The sequence below is a fragment of the Centroberyx gerrardi genome, chromosome 16 (assembly GCF_048128805.1).
Source record: "Centroberyx gerrardi isolate f3 chromosome 16, fCenGer3.hap1.cur.20231027, whole genome shotgun sequence".
In the NCBI taxonomy this organism is placed as follows: Eukaryota; Metazoa; Chordata; class Actinopteri; order Beryciformes; family Berycidae; genus Centroberyx; species Centroberyx gerrardi.
In genome coordinates this window covers 14,546,885-14,566,911 of record NC_136012.1, presented here as the reverse complement: position 1 = coordinate 14,566,911, position 20,027 = coordinate 14,546,885, and positions in this window count along the sequence as shown.

The following is a 20,027-nucleotide window of genomic DNA, read 5'->3' as shown; positions in this document are numbered from 1 at the left end:
TGCTCCTGAATTCTGAGCCTCCAAAACTGAACGACATCAGTGTGGATGAGCGTATGAGTGAAGTCATGGTAGCAACAGAGTAGAAAGGCCAAAACGTAAATATTGTTGTCTGTATGTCTCTCTCTCTCTCAGTAACTCACTCAGCTTCACAGGATGTGCACCGGAAGCCCATACTGAAAGCGTTGCTGAGGCAACGGCTGCTGCAGCTTCTCAGCCAATGAGAAGCCACAAGCCTACTGATTATAACTGGCAACTTGGTGGTTGAAGGAACTCTAGTGTCAAGCCCTATTAACTTTATGTTAACCATGAACTGAATATAGAACCAGTGCACAGCAATTTATATTGATTCTCTCATTAACCGCAGCTATTGTAAGTTCGGGCTTGGCAGCTGCTTGACGCAATTAGCTGACCTTTGACCTTCAACCAACAGCACGTCATTGAGACTGTATAGGGAAAGAATAAGATATTGCACCTTGTGAGTATTAATAAATACCGCTTTGCATTTAAAGTCCTGTAGTGCTGAAGTCACTTGTTGACCACCAGTTGCTAATCCAGCCTAAGCCTACTGATGTTGCATGTTAACCTCCAGCATTATTATTATTAATCCTCCTGTTGGTTGTATATTCAACTACAAACCTATATTAGCATAAACCTATAGGAGTTCTCATTCCCGCTATTGTATAATTGAGTAGCCTAAATGCTAATCTATTATGTGAGTTTATAAGCGTTGATCAACAAAGCAGTTGTACTCTGATTAGACAGTAGGGAGGGTAGACTGATACAAACCTATATAGGCCATAATTCAATCATAAGGGTAGAAACATAGAGTTATAACCATGTTTTTACCTACTTCCTATTCATCAACATCCAAATTAAATCATTTTAACAGAACTGCTGTTACCATCTATCATTCTGTAATGAAGAATCCAACGTGAATGCACGGTTCATGCCTTTTCCACAAGTAATCTTTGTCAGTCCAGACTATAGTGACTTGTAACAGTATTCATCTTCATCAGAAGTCTCACAGGGTGTATTTGTGCAGCTACAGTACCTAGTATCCCCCCCTGCTTCCATTGTGTCTGGAAGCAATTAAATTCATACCTTCATACCTCCTGCCATCTGGGCTCTGGGCTTCTCACATTTTTACTCTCTGAATTAAGAGACCAGGTTGAATCTTTTTCCATTCTGTGGCTCAAGTCATTTTTTATTCTCAGGACATTGGGGGCTTTGTTGGATATTTTTTTCCTTTCTCTCTCTCTCTACCTTTCTCAGCGAAAACTATCCACTGGAGGGGGCTTCTATCGCTCGCCTGGGAATAAATTAACAAGTTAATGTACAAATGACTCAGCTGCAAAAACAATCATGTCAAACAAGATGTTTAAATGGTTAATTGTGAGCAACAGCGCACAATGATTTCATTCATAATGCAAAATCAGATCACAGTGCTTATTTGGATCTTATTACGAGAGACATATGATCAAAGAGAGAAAACTCAGAGGCAAAAGCTCAGTGTCATTTCAGTTGCCAGGTAATGCCTGAAGGTTTGCCAGACCGGCCTGGCTGTAATAGGTGTTCCTGCCGTTCACATTTAAGTCGAGTCTCCGCAGTATGCTCTGCTCATCACTGTCACTCCTCCGGTTTAATGGTCTTTCACTGGGCCGCAGTGGATCCCATTACTCTGAGCTGAATGGAGACACTGGCAAAGACATGATTTTTCCATTAAGGAGAAAGTGCTACAAGAGGCTCGGCAGGCCCGCAGAGGCCGACGGAGCGGTCACTGTGAAGGGGCTTCGGAAGAGGGTGGACACGGTTATTTATCCTCTCTGGCCAGGCTCAGGAGAGCACTGGAGATAACCAGGACTGAAGAGGACCCCTCTGAGCTGGCCTCCAGCCGCCTGACAGATGGGACTAGCAGCAGCGGAGATAGGCTCTCCTGCTTTCTGGAAAAGTCATAAACAGACTCAGGCTCTGATGATGATGAGCACTTACCTGCTTCTCCCTCTCACCATATTCCCACGTCCTTTATAAACACTGATGCATAAAAGGTTTGGATGGGTTTCTTCTATTGAGCTCCGGCCCACAGGAAGGTATAGATTGCATGGGAATTGACAAGAAAAGATGCAAGAACTCATTTAGGCATTAAGCTGCTGTAAAAAGGTTCAATGTAATGCTTTTAGTGCATGAAAACTGGCATGTTCTCAACATCCCATAGCCTCTTATTACAGTTTGATATGAATGTATTGGGGATGAACAGAATACCCATCCTATGTTTTTGGATCATTTCAAAAGTCCCATGGAATTTACCCACAAGCAGTGGGAGCTCAGTAAATCTTGTCATTTATGGCTGTCAGCTATTGGTCCATTGCACCACAGTGACTTATTCAATAGTGGGTTTTGCCAGTAAGAGGGATTCAAAAATCCCCTCCTCTAACGCCACAAAATCTTAGGAAAGAATTTCCCATGTAAAAGTTACAAGCGACTTGATTACAGTTGTACGTAAGGGAAAGTAGTGACACATTCATGAGAGGTCCCATGCAAAGTTCATCTGTATGAACATTTGAAATGCACACACACACACACACACACACACACACACACACACACACACACACACACACACACACTCACAGAGAAGGTTGAGAGAGAGAGAGAGAGACTCCCAGGTTTTATGAGACCTTAATAGTGGATACCATTAAGGAAGAGGTGGGTAACCACATTGGGCGAGCCCATTGTCAACAAGTGTTAGCCATCACTTTGGGGTTTTGAGTGTGTGCAGGTATGTGTGTTTCTGCAGTTTCTGCTGAGGCATTTCCTCTCTTTCAGAGGGAGAGGGGGACTGAGGGAGTGGATGGAGGTGGAAGGAGTGCAGAGGGTTTAATGGTCCCACGTTACTCAATTTTCAGGATTTCAGGATTTTGTTTTACACAGTGGCTCAGGATAAGAATAATGTTCTTCATGATGTCTTGCAAATAAATGTAGTTTGGTTAAAAGGGTATGAACATGGGCACGTATTTAATGAATTTGAAGACTCATAGGCAGAATGATGGACCCTGATTAGTCAACAACAGCAGCTCCTCTAATTCAAATGAGGTAAACCTGTTTTTATGCAGTAACTTTAAATGTAACCACTCTAACAAAACTAAATTTCAACAATTTCCACATCAAACATCCTTGATTGTATAAAATTATGAATAGAGGAGAATTTGAATTCCTTTTGACTTCCGTTTGACTTTAGAGACTTTACAGTTTACTCCTCTATCCATGTCTACAGTTATCCAGCAGTATTTGAAAGGCAGCTCCAGGATCTGGGGTGAATGAGAGTATAATGATCCAACTGGGCTCAAATTAACCTAAATAGCTGCACAGACCTTTCTATCCCCAGCAGAGGGGGGATATGTTGAAATGACTGTGATTGACTTTGTTTGTGTCTGTTGGCTCATTGTCTATTTTTGCATCCAAGTATCACATTGGACAGTTAATCTGATTTATTAGCCTCGCTAATCAAGTTTATATGCCTCAGGAGGTAATACTAGGTTCATGCTGGGAGCAGATAGCTTCTGTGGCGCTCAGTGTCCTTTCCTAACTCCTGTGAATGCCAATCACTGCTCAATGGCGTGCCGTCATCCCAGCACTTGCAGCTTAATTGTTTCTAAAAGATACAGTCCATAATTTATTTGACCTCCTAAATTCATTCCACAGTACATACATAATCTTGAAGAGCTTGTTAATGGAAGACTATCTTTTTGGGACTTTCTTAATTCTTAATCAGATCTGTTTTACAATTGCAGGTTATCAAAGGTTTATGTAAACATATTAACAAATAAGACCTTAAAGGGATGTGGACATTTTTTTGGTAGAATGGCCCATTGGTAAACTTTACCCATTAAGTGATGAGAACATAGACACCAAAATCATCCATTTGTCTGTGGTAGGTCATTAGCTCTGGTGCTCCATGCTAACTCTTTAGCATGGTAGGTGACTTGCATTGTCTAAAGTAAGAAGACTGACCTTTTCAAAAAAAGTTATTGTGATATGGCCTGTAGATTCATTATACTGCAGATGAATATAGCTGATGTAGCCAGGTTTATTTTGGGAACTATTTCAGGTGAGCAACCACATATTCATCCACTGCACAATGTTTTTTAGCTGTACAGAGTCTTTCATCACCCACCATGTTCACTGCATGGAAACAGGAAACGTAGTCCCTGATAGTTTTTTTAAAAAAGTATTATTTTTATACCATATTTTGTGTGAATTTTATTAGTCTCCAACACAAAACTGCCAGACTTGGCCACATAACATTTAAGATTACTCACCATTTAGCTTTAGAGCTGCTATAAGTTCTTTCACTTTTGATATAATGCTAGTCACCTAATATTCCTCAACATAGTGTGTGTGCTAAAATATTAGCATGAAGCAAATAACAACTGGAGTATGTCATACCCGGGTTTCTCCATGCATGGAAACATAGCCACCGCAGCTCTCCCTCAGCTCTCCTCCATCACCTGTGTCTGTCAATGACACATAACTCGTAAGATTGTTCACTTGAGAAACCGAATACCAGACGGGACTGAAAACATTCTTTAATACCACAGGTGGATGATTCACTGTATGAAAACACAAAGAAGGGGAACATTGACTCTTTGAACTTGGTCCACTATTCTTCACTATGCTCTTGTGAGCTGTGGTATGTTGGATTCTGGTTCGGTGATTCAGACGACTATGTCTACAGCTTCACTCTGCACTGTGTGTGTGTCCATGTGTGCTTGCATGTACACACACACACACACACACACACACCAGGACTGCTAAATCAGCCTCAGGAGGATTCAGCTGTACCTTGCTGACCGCAGACATGGCCTCACCCCGGATGTCTGGAGAAGACACTATAGCTCTGACATCACCGTCTCTTCCCATAAATCCCAGATACTCCATCATGTCCTTTCCTGCACCTGACCTCCGAGAGGCACTTAGCAAGGCATGGCCAGTGCCGAATCAATATTCAAATTATCCACACACCGCGTACAGGAAGTGTCCTATATGCAACTTAACGTGAACTCATTTGTTATTGTAAAGAGGAGTTTATAGGTTAGGCCGTCCATGCTGTTTATCTATAATTGCCTGTGAATGCCAGTTTGGGTTTAATGTTCTATGCCCATCTGCTCAGCATATGGGTCTGAAGAACAGGCTCTAAGCTCTTTACAATGCACAATTAAGGAAACATGTTTTTTCACCTGATACAATTTGTAATGGAAAAGCTATCCAAGCCTCAAGAAATCCCCTCATCCACTACTGTTACCAGCCACCCACCTGGATGATACCACACTGGCCATTTTGTTCCTAGAAATGCAGCATGCTACATAAAAACTAGAGGCTATTTGTTACGCATCCTGCACAAGCTTGGTTTAAGGCTTTTGCCCCCCCACTGGTATGACTGAGGGAGAAATGTAGCACATGAAAAAACGCTGAATAACCATATTGAGGTGTAACTTCTCTCGTAAGGCGGCCACAGCCTGCAACACCGCCGGATTATTGCTGTTCCAGCAAAATGCAGGCATTCCAGACACCAGCAATGAGTGTGTTGTAAATAGACATAACATGCTTTGACAAGCTTCCTGCAAGTCTCCTCTTTTTGTGACTGTTTCTTTCTTTTCCTCTCCCCCCCCCCCCCCCCTCTTTCTCTTTTAACATCGTTCTTGCTTTTTCCTACTCCACCCGGTTTATTAGTACTTCTAAGACCACAGATATTCCCTGCGAACCCGCGCCAGTTCAGTTCAGAAAATAGAGTGCGATGAAACCGGCCTTCTTCTATAATGGAGCCAAGGCCCGAACAGTTCTCCGCTGTTAGAGGAGAACTGCTACTTTCCCATCGCTCTCTGTGCATGACCCGGGGTGATTTTATGTTAATGGCTTTTATATCACAGGCCTCAGAGTGCTGCGGTTAGTCTGTCTGGGGAGAGTCGGGGATGCAAACAAAGCTTCAGAAACAGTAAAAGTCACCACAGAGAGAGGGTCCCATGAAGTGGCAGATGAGTGACAAATTGCATACACAGTACTTTCCACTGGATGTTTGGCATGTGGCATAATTTGCGCATGTGTGTCCATCTGCTTGTCTGTTTGTATGTGTGTCTGTGTGTGGTGGCGTTTGATTGTGTGCACCCATATGCATGCATGCATGCAGTGTGCGCTTGTCTGAGAGTGTGTGTTTAGTCTATGGACAGAAGAAAGGGGCTTGCGGGTTGACAGAGACAAATGGCTGAGTTTGTTCCCCTCTGATGAGCGTGTATCACCACATGACATCATCGCTTCCATTCGCATGCTGTTGGCTAGCTGGCCGGTCCGCTCTGGGCATGCCCAGGCACTCCGATATATAATACATAGGAGGCATGATTGGAAAAGAGAGAGGAAGAGAGAGAGAGAGAGAGAGAGGAAGAGAGAGCGGGCTCGGGAGCAGTGGGTGATTAGCTAGGCGGTATGCCATTGTCACAGAGAGCGAGCTACTTTGCGGTATTACCAGAGTATTAACTATATGCAACATCAGCGCAAAAATATGCTGAGCAACAGTCACAGTGCCTTCTCTGGAGGGCAAATCAGTATGTAGAAATTATTAACATACACCGAGAAATGACAGAGAATGTTATACAGAAGCCGAGTGAATATTAAATGTAGTTGGTTGGTTAACATCAGTACAAACCATAGCATTGCCAGTTGTTTTTATTTGAGACTTGCTCTACTGCTTCCCAGAGTGCAGAGAGAGATTTGTCATGCAATTACTTGTTTTGCAACATTTGTTTTCTTTTAGGAGCAGAAGAAAGGGTTTGTTCAGTCACTTAAGTACCAAGTTACACGGGGAAAATTATCATTTGTCATAGCTGCCACGCTAACACGTATTTACACAATATCGAGCCCAATAAAAAAGATTCTACGCCCTTTCCCTGGTTTACTCACAAGTCTGTCTGCACTCCTACAGCGTGAAGCGGCTCATAAACGGCGTTTAACACCATCATATGACCACGTTCCCACACTAGAGGTAAGACCAACTCTACGCCTGCAGTTGCTGGTTGGCCCTGAAGAGAAGAAGTGTAATTTGTTTGAGTCTTATCACAGTTTCTGCGGTCCCATTTCTCTTAGCTTGGGCTCAGTAACATTTCCCGCCATATTTCTTTGATTAGCAGCACATCTGACTCCCATTAAAACTTCCACACACAGATCCAGGGGCTGCTTCAGAGCTGCATGGAAAAGTTCTTTTTTTCTTCTTCCCCCTTTTCCTTTTTCATCCAAGCAGAGGCCAACTTGAGCCTTTACAGCAGAGAGAGCAGTATCTGCCTGGAAGTGAAGGTTTAGGGCGCTGGAGTAAAGATGAGGGTCGAGGCAACCGTTTTCTCATTAACACATTACCATGTTAGTGAGACAGTCCAGGCCCGAAGGTTTTTAACACGCAAACTTGAGCTTTCCATCAAATGAGCAACAAAATATTGTTTTAACGATTTAACCAACACCATAAATGGGTATGGTTCTGAAAGATTGTTGGACTGAATGCCGTCTGTCTTTGGCTGTACAATAAAGCCCTACGCCAAATGCCATTCAAAGCCTGGGAATTATCTTGAAATGGATGACAGCTCCATCACACTCCTGTTTCACAATCTCGCTTTTCCATCAGTTAAATAGGAAAGGAAAAAGAGACGGCAAAGAAAATATCCTTTTGACTGTAGTGGACATGTGCTGACTGTGGCACAACTGTAAGGCCATAAAAGCAGCCAGGGACAAAGAGCAGCTTGGCCAAGTGGGCCACTGGTTGGCAAGGACAATAGGAAGTGACATGACTAATCCATGGGTTCCAGGGAGGAAATGACATGCTGTGGAAAGCCTCTAGGTCCTTGGATCCCACAGAACATCGGGCGATGTGGAGTCCAGCCCCGGAGGAAAGGAAGTCATTTCACAAACTGGGCACAGATTCTGAGTTCTGTATGACCGTGTCCCTCCGGCCAGCCTGTCCCTCTGACAGCAGTGAAGCATGTAATACAGATGATTAGCTGTGATGAACAGGACGAGATGACAACATCACATCCGCTCAGCTCAGTTGACACAGCTCTGTCACCCTCCCCGCTCGTCATTTTCACTGTGAACCATCAATGGTTAAATGTGTGTTTGTGTGTGTGTGTGCATTTGCATGTGCACGCCTGCATATGTGTTGTTGTATGCACACAAGCTTGTGAATGTGTGGTCATGAGTGTGTGTATGTGCGTTCATTCTTGATATAAGTAGTTAAGAAATCTGAACAGAAGTCTTGAAACATTTTGGCTTCACTGTGGATTGATCAAAGCTTGGAGCAGCATATGGGTTGTATTACCATTTACGCCCTGCTTCAAATGGGCTACCGACCCCACTATATCATAGCAGATTCACGGCACTGACAGACCAGCTATTTCAGGTCACGCACCCCTGCCACAACAACCCAAGCATGTTGTAATTTCAGCACATTGCCAGGCATTAATTGTCTGGTTTTTGCCAGAAAACATAAATCAGTTGCTTGCATCCTTTCAGAGTCTGTCCCCCCTGCACAGCAAGAGGCAGTCAGGCCTGCGTGCCTCTGAAAAGTATCTGCGTCAAACGCTGGGGTGGGCCCATAACCAACCATGAAATCAGCCATTCGGGATGCTCAGACAACAGATACCAAGGGAGGCAAAGGTGATGTCCAAAACATTCACTCCATTTAGAGCAAGTATAATGGAATAGGCATAGGGTAAAAAGGAGCAACAAGAGGCAACAAGTGGAACAAAACCAAACAGATTTACTCCCATTTTATATTATTTTCACCAATAATCAATCCTCTTAGATTTAATGTCAGCTTACTCAACATGAAAACAAGACATCTGATAATATCTAGACAAATAATGAATAGCAACATATTTCTAATGAATGGCTTCGTCATAATAATAATGCTGGAATAGTTGCTTGTTTTTCTAAGTCCTTATTTCCTGCATGTCTGGCTCTTTTCTGGGATTAGCTAAGAGTTCGTAAGGTCCAACTAAAACAAAGATGACGTTGGTAGCTCGAGTCCTGCCCTAAACCACCATCCAATCTATCTGCTGATCTCAGCCGAGATCCTGTCCAGACAATACCCCACTTCCCCCCTCTGCACCAATCAAAACACATACCATTATATGGCAGCCAGGAGAGATGAAAAACAGGGAGAAAGAAGAGGGAAGGTGACAGAGGGAGACAGAGAGAAGGGGGGGGACAAGGAGAAAAGAAATACAAGAGGGTTAGCCACTGCTGCTGAAAAGCCAAAATCATCAAATGAAGAGAGGCATTTGTGTAGTCTATTTCCACCAGCCTCTCCTCCTGTGTTTAGTCTTTAGAGCTCTCAGACTCATGGCTCTGTTGGCTGCACTGCCTCCGCTCTCCAAGGGCTCTCAAAGAAAACCCTTTCAGCGGGACGGAGAGCGGTCCCAAGTCCCCCCGGTGCTGTTCAGACCAGTGCCCAGCCGACCTGAGGGACCCGGGGCCGCCGGTCAGGGGGAGTGAAGCCGGCCCTCCTCCGCTGCTCTCTGACAGACTCTCTAATCCGGTTAGGTCAAGGCTTGGCACAGAATCTGAGGCCTGACAAAGCCCAGCTCTGTCTCTCTGATCCAGCCCACTGAGCTTTAAGCTTTTACAGATGTGTGGAGAAAGTGGGCATGGAGCGGGCCCGGGACGGGACAGCTGACTAACTGGGCGCAGGGTGCTAAATCTGCCTTTCAACAACAGTCTGATGAATCCTTCACTGTGTGCTGCTCCTCTGCTTCCCTTTCTCTCTCTCTCTGTCTGTCTGCGAGAGAGCTCAGAGCTAATCAGTAGATACAATGCATTTGGGCCTGTTGGGTATTGCAAGCATTGTGTTGATTATTTAATTAGAGTAATCAGGACCTTGTTCCCCAAGAAAACATTCCCACTGAAGACTATAACCGAGAATGATAAGGCAGAATTTGGATGTGAGGATATCTGAGCCCTGTGTTTTTTGTTGTGTACGAGGCAGGCAGCCAAGCGTCTTATCAGTTCTGATGTTGTCTTCCTTCGTCTCTGCACTGATGAACTCCAGAAGCGGAGGAGGTCTGATGAGGAATGTAATTTCTTTTGACTCGAGTTTCTCCCCAAGATCACTCATGAGCGATCGTCATGCTTTGCCATCAAACAAACCACTGGAAAATCTGGAAAAATGTAACATTGCTGCGATCGGCTCTCAGATGCCCGAAACAAGTCGCAGCAGCCATTACGCCGAAATGAGCTGCGAGACTTCAAAGCAGATAGATGAAGTTGACTTTGATGACGGGCAGTACATCTTGATTATGTCATGGGGGTACTGAATACAAAAAGATTTATTCAACACGATGCTGAGACAGATGTCAGCAATATGCGTTGCCATGTGAATGCCCCCTTGTTTCCTCTTTCAGTCAAGAAAATGAGTGAGGGGTCCATCATGGTGAAACGCAGATCTCGGGGCGGTGGCGGCCTGGGCTTGGCCGGCTCCCATCTCCAGCCTCTCATCCCCCACGACTAATACTCCAACTTGCTTTGATTCCATTTTCTGCATCTCTGATCAAGGCCAAATGCGAGCTGGGAGAAGACCCAGCACATCGTGAATCCATTAGAGGCTGAGGGAATGGAGACAGCATCCTCTACTGTACTACTGTACAATTCTGCTGATACTGCCCAGATATACATGAGTGTAAAATAGATAATGGTCAGCAAGGGTTGGGCCTGGAGAGAGCAATGCCAAGTTGTAGTTTATTTTCCTCCAAGCTGCACTCCTCTAACAGTAAATGCACGGGCCAAGATATACACGTGTTACAACGCAGGGGTTTTATATGGCAGCGTGCGAGGGTGAGGTGAGGTGATGGATGAATGAATGACATAGGAATTTTATTGGACAGGATAGACAGAGGGCGGGTCGATGAAAAACAAGGATGACGGACTGTGGGTGTGTACGTGTGTGTGGAGAGATGAAGTGGATGAGGATATGGGGGTTGGCTAAAAAAAAAAAAAAAAAATAGGCGTGTGTTAGGTGCGATAGGAGCACTTTCCTCTTCTCTTTTCCTGGCCAACCAGACATGTTGTGTTAACATGAATAGAGCTGTACTGTGCTTCTCCATGTTTGAAACGACCCCCCCTCTTCCCCCTCTCCTCCTCCTCCTCCCCCTCCTCCTCTCTGACTCAGTGCAGTCTGGCATTAGCTAGGTCAGACTCCATTAGAGGAAAACAGTGACCCACGTTAGTCATTCTACCAAACACTTCCTGAGAAAAGAAGCAAGGAGTGAATGTTGTATTCACAGACTTTCAGCTGTGTCCAAAGTGTCTCCAGACCTAATATTTCATGCTTACCATTAATAGCTGGGGAATGAATGCTGAGGAAGTCCCTAAAACTTATTGGGATCATCTGAGGTGCAGGAGCCAGCAATGAATCCTTATTGGATTACAAAAGGAAGAATAAATTGCTGCGGTCGGGTGAAAACCTTGCATCTCGAAAATGCCAGCTTTTCAGGAACTAGGGAAAACAGCCTTGTTTTTAACTTGACTGCCATACATTTTTGGCTTTATCCCATGGGGCTTGAAAGGGTTTCTTAGAGAAACATGCGATCCTTCGACTGAAGTTAAATCACCAAAATTGGAGTTACAAGTTTTCACGTGACAGCAGCACCATGCAACCGTTCTTGTTCCTTTGAAAGCTTTTGGATATTCTTTCGTGCAACGACCTTCAGAGCGTCGCAAATGACACAAAAACAAACCATACTAAATACAGGCAGTGTGAGCAATCAAGTCAATACAAGACAGAAAGCCCATACCAACGCAACACAACAATGTTATTATTGTCTGTAGAATCAAAGCAAAGGATAGGACATTTTGTTTGGGATTAAATCCAAACCAGCATTTTGCTTCCTAAATCTGAGTCAGTAACCATTATGTATGCTTTCCAAGGGCAAGTCTAATTACTGGCTACAGCCACGGTTAACTAACAATTTGGGTTCTACGATATTTCCCCTCATAAACCTTTAGTAATGTAAGGCAAGACCAAACAACCCATTAAAATCATCAGAGAAAAAAAAAGCATGTGACAAATATCTCTTTCTCTAGAGACTACACACACACACACACACACACACACACACACTGGTAGGTTGTGGAGGTTAGGAAGCTCGAAGGAAAAATTCCACGCTGTCGAAAATACCATGAGTGCAAAGAAAATGAGTTCAGCTCAGGTTGTGTGACGACAAAGCTAAAATCATACCGGGTCACGATACTGTGAGTTGTAGCTGTGCGTGATATTGTAAACTCTGCTGTGTTTTCTTTCTCACCAGAAAGGGCCTCACACCAGGATGCAAGGCTGAGCAGAGATGACTAGAAAACACTGGACAGTCAGGTAGAGAGAAACATGGAGGCACAGGATGTTCTGAATAGTGAAAACTGAAACTCTAAAGAAAATCAAGATACTGTCAAATTCTCAAATTATGTAACTTCAGAAGATGAATAACTTGATGTAACATCATAGCCAGCGCTGTGATATTTGTAAACACACTGGGTATTGATAGAACAGCTATGTCAGTTATGAGGGTTTCCCTGGAGACACACCCAAATATAAACAGCCTGAAATAAATGCCTGCCAATCTAGCCAGCAGCCGCCATCTGGGCCTATCCAGTTACAGCGCTGAATAAGAAAATGAGAAAATAAATAGCTGGCAGTACCAAGTTCCTGCTCAGGCTGACTCGAGAAAACCACGTTCAAGTCCTGCTCCAACCCACAGGTGATCAAGCCAGCGTCAAAGCGCTGCTAATGGATTCAGCGCCGCGGCCCCCGAGGTGTCTGGGTTTTCGGGGTCCCGGCTAAGAGGTATATGTGACCCCCGATGGTTGGGTTCTGGGTCTGTTTTAAGGGGCTACAAAGTCGAGCCTGGGTTTCAGTTTCGTGACCCACTTAAAGGCTACGTGTTGGCAAACGCGCCGGAGAGGTTCTCGTCTGGCAGCCAACCTGGTTCGCTCCGCTCCCGGTCTGCCAAACTCACAAGCTTAGCAACTCCACTCTTATTTTTACTCCCCTCTAATTAGGGGACCGGGTGGTGGACCGAGAGGAGAGACAGAGAGAGAGAGAGAAAGAGAGAGAGAGAGAGAGAGAGAGAGAGAGATGGACAGATGGGAAAGAGAGCCGTAGAAATAGAGAAAAGAAAGTGAAAAGAGAGATGGCAGTAAAAGCAGTGCAAGAGAGGAGGAAAAAAATGGAAAGGTGGCGGGGGTTTGGATGGGGAGAGAAAGCCAAGTGAGAAAGCTGGAGATGTGGGAGATTTGTATTCTGTGCCTAAGGAGAAGGAATGCTTTGTTTAGCTTTTCATAAGGTTATGTTATGATAACCCTCGGCATGAAAATATTTATGAACTCAGCGGAGTGGGGAAGAAAAGGCCCTTAATAACAGAGCATGTTGGACATTTGCTGGCATAAGTTCCTATTAACAATGTTGTGCAAGCTACACCAGAAACATGAAGTCACTCTAATCCTCAGGCTTACACCCACACCAAAATCCATATTCAGCTCCCTTGTTGCTCTTATTCTCTCCACTTTTAAGGAACATCTCCGGTAAGATGACAAGAAACTGCCTCTCATCTTCATGTGAAACTGTACCTCCCAAAGGTGGGCGCTCTTTCAGCACTCGACAAATTGAAAGTTTTGTAAGACTCGAAGCACGCTGGCTAATGTGCCCCGGAGGAACGAGCAGAGGGACGGAGCTCCAGCGGGGAATGTCCTGTTCTTGCTGCAGGGTGACCAAGGTCAAGTGCTTAGGGTCAAGCTCATCCATCCACTGGTAAATGGAAAGATGTCAGGGATGTATTACTACTGCAAGGCCTGGTGAGCACTCCCCGTGTCTGTAGCACCCCTTCTCCCCCGAGCTGCGGGTGAATTGCTGTGTGTTAGAAGTGAGTCATGTCTTTCCATTTAGTCGCCCTTTGAGCGCTGACACTGCTGTAGATCTGGTATTACCCGCTGAATACCATTATCATACATTTAACACAATGATAGTTTACAGCCGCGCCACATGGAAAGAACGAGATGCGTCTAAATTTGAAGATACCAAGAGTCCTTATGATTGCGCCTCACCCGCTAGGAGAGGATGCCGCACAGGAAAGGGGTGCCAGACGTCTCAAATTGGTCCCAGACCAAAACACTCCCCTCTTTTGAAGACATATTTTCTTCCCCCTACTCCCCCCCCCCCCCCTCCCTCCCTGTCCTCCGTCTTCATCATCCCTCCTCTTTTCCTCTGACCTTCTTTCCATCCAGGGATCAAGCCAAGCCACTTAGTCATCTACTGCAATGCATTATGGTTACACTTATCAGCAGCGCACACTGGATAAAGCGGATCTTTTTTAGTCTTATTGTTATTATAAATTCCAGTACAGATTATTATTTCAATCCTGAATGAACAATTGAATGACATAATAGTATACCCAGACTTTCTCTCTCTCTCACGCTCTCTCTCTCTCACACACACACACACACACACACAGGTAATCGTTAAAGCATTAGAGCACGCAACCGTTTCCCCCATCAAGCCTTCTCAAAACGAAATACTGAAATTACACACAACAGATGTGAAAATCCAGCGGAGTCTGTCCTCCAACAGTGAAGGTGGGTGGGTGGATGGGGGAGGCGGGGGGGGGGGGGGGGGGGGGGGGGGGGGCGTATTAGATATAGTGGTCCTGGCTCGCTGGAGTGAAATTCTCCACCCTGGTCGGTGGATTGACGACAAGATCGTCTTTCCCGCCCAGGCAGGAAATCAAATCTGTGAGCCACCTCAACAGGAAATTAAAGAGAACAACATGGTTTAGACAAAAGCCCACAAACCCCAGCCTACCCCGATTCTCCCAGGCCTGGCAACACTTCAGGACGTCCGCACAGTGAAACACTCCTGAGGCCCGTCCAGCCTGCAGATAAAGAGTAGCCAGAGCGCTCAAACACCAGATATACTGTAAGTAAATAATACGTCTGGAAATGTTTCCACTTCAAACACTAGGGAAACGCAACTCTCCCTCCTCTTGTCAGGCTTATCAGGGCTCATGTTGTTTACATCCCTCCTTTTGTTTTTTGAAAACATTCTCAGCAAATAATGCCTTCCAGTTTTTATATTAGCAGGAAATAGATGTTTTGAGAGTTTTGGCTCACCAGCCAACGAGCTGTTTACATCCTGCTGAGAAAATCCAATTCAACTTCCAACGCTGTGTCAGAGCCTTGTCGGTACAAAGGTAAACAAGATGTCAGACCACAGCTGTCTGTCCATCATAGTCCAGATGGGCCGTCTGCTGTAATACATAGAACTTTCCTTCAACACCCATAAGAGTAAAACATTGATTGTATAGAGTTGGAATGATGCTAGAATATCTGGTTTGAGTGAAAAGTTGGAGAAAATAGTGAAGCTTTGAAGTGGCTGCTTTATATTTAACAGTGACAGATGAATGCATCCAACATATTGATAATCAGAGGAACAAGTATGCACAAAAAACACCAGAAATGCTCTTCTATCCTGAGTGATTATCGTCTACATCACGACAAACAGGCTCAGTTCAACTGCAATTAACTCTCCTCAGTCAAACAAAATGCATGGTGCCGCGGTGGTTTAATTTCCAGTTCCTTGTCATTTCATTCTTTTAGATGAACAACATCCGAGCAACGTCATACCCAAAAATTCTTTGGGCATGACTGAGATTTCTAACTTATGCCCTTTATTCTCGGCAGTCCCTGTGGGCTTTTTGTGCGTCTGACTCCGTCTCCACAGCTAATTGCTGTTGCTGGCAGTATCTATAACCCACTCTTACTGGCAACTACTAAATAAGGATGTTCTCTTTAACTCCATGGGCATAGGTTTAGAGAATGTTGTGTGCAAGCAGCAATCAAGACTCCTTTGGTCTCGTGAAGGTGATCAACACTGAATCAAAACACAGAAAGTCTACATCTGTTGCTGCTTCAGTGATTCACTGGGAATTGGGACTGGGAAAATGAGTTAATCCTCACACTCAAAATAGGCTTGGTCTTGCTTTAGCAATCAATCTGTAACTTATTTCTCTCACAGACCCTTTTTAGGGGCATTATTGTATTACATTTAACCAATCAGTATAAGGTTGAGATTCTCATGCTTTTCCAGGAACCAATCATTTAATTACTCTGCACTCATGTAGACAGCGTGCAGCCGTCTTCTTGTCTCCGTTGTTGTCGTTTCTGTTGCTGTGTGCCCCTTCAGCCTCCATCTGTCATCAACATTGTGTCAAGCAACAGGACTTTCAGTGTCCTGTAGCTTCTCAAGGTGCTCTCCTCACCGTGAAACATGCCACTGATGGAGTCTACACCAAATCTGCATCTAAATAATTTCATATCCCTCTAAATCCTGCGAAGCTTTCACTGTTTCCCACGCCGCTTCAGCTTTAGTCTCTCCTGGGTGAAATACAGCGCTGCTCAGTAAAGGGAAGCTGTGTATGTGTTCTGGACGGGGATATATGTGCGATTGCGGTGCGGTGGTGGGCCATGCTGGGCTGGGCTGCGGTGGGTTTTGGCTGCGTGCCTCGGGACGGCCGCGCGGCGGAAACCAGCCGGCTCTGTCTTCGGCATCCTTCTACACGTTCGCAGCGGCCAGCCCCCTTTCAGCAAGGCCTAATGGGGCTTGGCTGCCTGAGAAGCTCCTGGCTCCACCGTCTACAGCAGAACAACAATACTACTTCTATAACAAGTGTCAACCTAATTGAAATCCTCTATTTATCGAACTTGCATTATTGCTGGAGTGTGGCTGAATTTCTCTGGGGCATGTAGTTCAGTTTGTCACTTAATGAATCTTGTTTGGGTGGATACACGCAGACCTCAGAGAGGATTATCTTGTGCTGGGCATCAGTTAAGGAAGATCTCAGTGTGGCAGGTTCAGAGGCGCATGAGCTGCTCTTGTAAATAGGTCAGGGAAATTCAAACTCTCTGCTCTGTTTGCTGATACGGGGCTAAACGCATATAGTGTCACTCTTGTTCCAAGGGAAAATGATAAAGAAAATGACTGGAATTATGTGTCTGTTTGTGCGAAGAGTGCCAATGTCCCCTGGAAAGTTTAGGCCTAGGTGTGTCTGGCTATTGGGAGCGTTACACTGCAAAAAATCTCCATCTTAAGTCATCTTGTCTGTTATTGAGTCCTGAAATTGTAATTTTCTGTGAATAAGTGAAAAAATCTGTAATTTCACTTGTTTCCAATGCAAATCAATTTGTTTCAAGAATTTTGTAGAATCAAGTGTCATTTTCTTGATAGTAGTGCAGTGATCTGCCTTATTCTGACTATTTTCTAAAATAAAATCCTGAAAGAAGCGAAATTGCATTGGAAACAAGTGGAGTTAACTCTTGGTTTTTCTCTTGGTTTAAGAAAAATAAGCCTTGAAGGCTGAATATGAGACTAAATGAGACTAACATTTTTTGCAGTGTACTGCTCAAGGTGATCTTCCAGGGAGAACCACAAACAGATCCACCTTGACACCCAGCCCACACTGGTATACATGCCAGTGAAAATCACACCTTATTAAGACATTCCAGAGTATTCCTTCCTTCAGTCAGACTGCTCCTGACATTTCTCTGGTCTGCTCTACTCTTTCCATTGACAGGGACGTCTAAAGTCCTCGGGCGATTGTATTCAAGTACAAAAAACGCAGACTCTCAACCCTCCAGTGCCTCCGATGGCTCCCACGAGGCCCCTATCTGCGGCGCTGGCCCCAGCTCAGTCTGCTGACACAGTTGTGCCTTTACACACATAATGCACCCGGTGAGCAATTGAGCAAATAATAAATGAAAACACAGAGCGGGCTGCAGTCTCGATCCGCGTCGGTCGAGGCGGACAGGGGGCTCAGAGGGGGTGTGGGGGGTCAGCTGCTTTCTCAGAGTGATCCTTTTCACTCCGGCCTCCAAAGTCAACATTCCAGCCGACCTACAGCCATCAGGATGCAGTCAGAGAGTGAAAGGGAGAAGGAAATGGAGGGAGAGAGAACGACAGAAAGAGAAAGAGATTTCCACCCCCCTCCACCCCAAAATCTAAGGTTTCACAGGTTTGGCTTTCCCTGCTCCGGAGGCCCGCATACCTACAGTTATTCATCTAGGCAGACATCATCAATTACCTCTAATTAACCAGATGATGGTCCGGTGAGCAGAAAATGAAGGAGGCGATTAATCACTCACAGCACCTCCAGCACCGCTGCTCAACCTGAGGGGGATGTGAGCGAAAAGTGCACTTGAGCATTTTGTGTTTCCCTTCCTCTGCCCAGACCCAGTGCCTTTAATATATTGCATATCCAAACCATCATGGCCCACAAACAAGAGAAAATATAGACTGCTCTGAGGATTACATTGGCAATATCCAGCAACTCACCTGATGAGTTACATTAATGGAGAAAACATACCTTTAAACCCAAGCATATACTGTACATGCTGTGCAGTTCATTCGTGAGAGGAGTGAATCAACACAGCAGAGAAATGATAGTCCTCATATACTCTGCAGGCCTCTAGGTCCCATCTTTTATTAGATGGAGGGAATTTACTGCCTCTGTTGAGGTGTAGCTTTTCCCCTTTTTTCTTTCCTGTGTCATGCATCGTCTGAGGGTGAGTTACTGGCGGTTTGGGGGTATGACGTAATTGTGGAAAGGTCCTGGGTGCAGTCAAACTTGTAATTCAGTGAGGAATTTTTCATCTGGTCAAGGCTGGCCGGGCTGTCTTTATAAATAAAGATGTTAGTCCTCAAAGGAAAGGAAAATGGAGGAGGAAAAGAAAGGAAAGGAAAGGAAAGGAAAGGAAAGGAAAGGAAAGGAAAGGAAAGGAAAGGAAAGAAAGGGAAAGGAGAGGAAAGGAAAGAAAAGGAAATTAAAGGTAAGGAGAGGAAATGAGAGGAAAGGAAAGGAAAGGTCTAGTGAGTAAAGTAGCCATTTACTCAGAACTGATGAAACACTCTAACACTCATTTATAATCCCCATAATGATTCGCGGGTCAGATTTTTGTTTACAGTATCTACAAAGGAGAACACATTGAGCATGAAGCAAGAAGTATCCGGATTGTTTTTTTCCAGTGTGTTTTTGGGACCATTCAAGGTCTGCTCATGGGTCAGTGATGAGGTTATAACACAAATCTCTCAAGCCATATGCCACATTTAAGTCATTCCAATCATGTCTTCTCTATTTACCCAAATTAAAATATGTCCATGACTTGGACCTGAACGTGTCTAAGATATTAAGAGTGTCAGTAACGCTATTAATAGCAACACATATCCAGGTCTAGCATAATAAATGGTCCCTTGCATAGCAACTGTTCATCTTTTTCAAGCCAAGAATACTGTATTCCCATTAGTTCTGCAGCACTCCAACACAAGTGCAGGCCTACTGCTGCTATCAGTTCTGCCTGAAGTGGGAGCCTGGGTCGAGCTTCAGTGGTATGGGCTCCCCCCCCATGTGTTTTTTATTACCTCATCTTCAGAGGTGATTTATGACTCTCACACAGGCCCCTCTCCTGAGCTGTTTATATCTGCCCAAGATAAAAGAAAATCCCGGCTTTATTACTCGGGCTGTGTGGGACTGTTTACACAGCAGACGGCCTCACTGGGGAACTGCAACAAGCCTGCATCAGGTATCTGATTTGCCTTCTTTGAGGCAATAAACTATCCCATATGCATGTATCATCTTTGTACAGTAGCAATGGCCTGATAAGTACTGAATACAAATGGTAACCTCTAGAAAAACAGATTCCACTGCTGCTAATATTGACAAGTAGACAGTCCATCCTCAAAGCACGCAGCTTTGAGGCTTGGATTCCCTTCAAAATGTTTATATCGGGATAGGAGTTCATCCTGCCTAGTCTGTGAAATCAACCACTGTGTTAATTGGTTTGCCACTGACTTGTGCTTGAAGTCAAGCTCAAAGGACAGAGAATGAGCCTAGCAAGATCTAACTGATCAACAATCAATCACAGAACAGAATGATGTCACACATGGAAGCAAACCAAAGCACAAG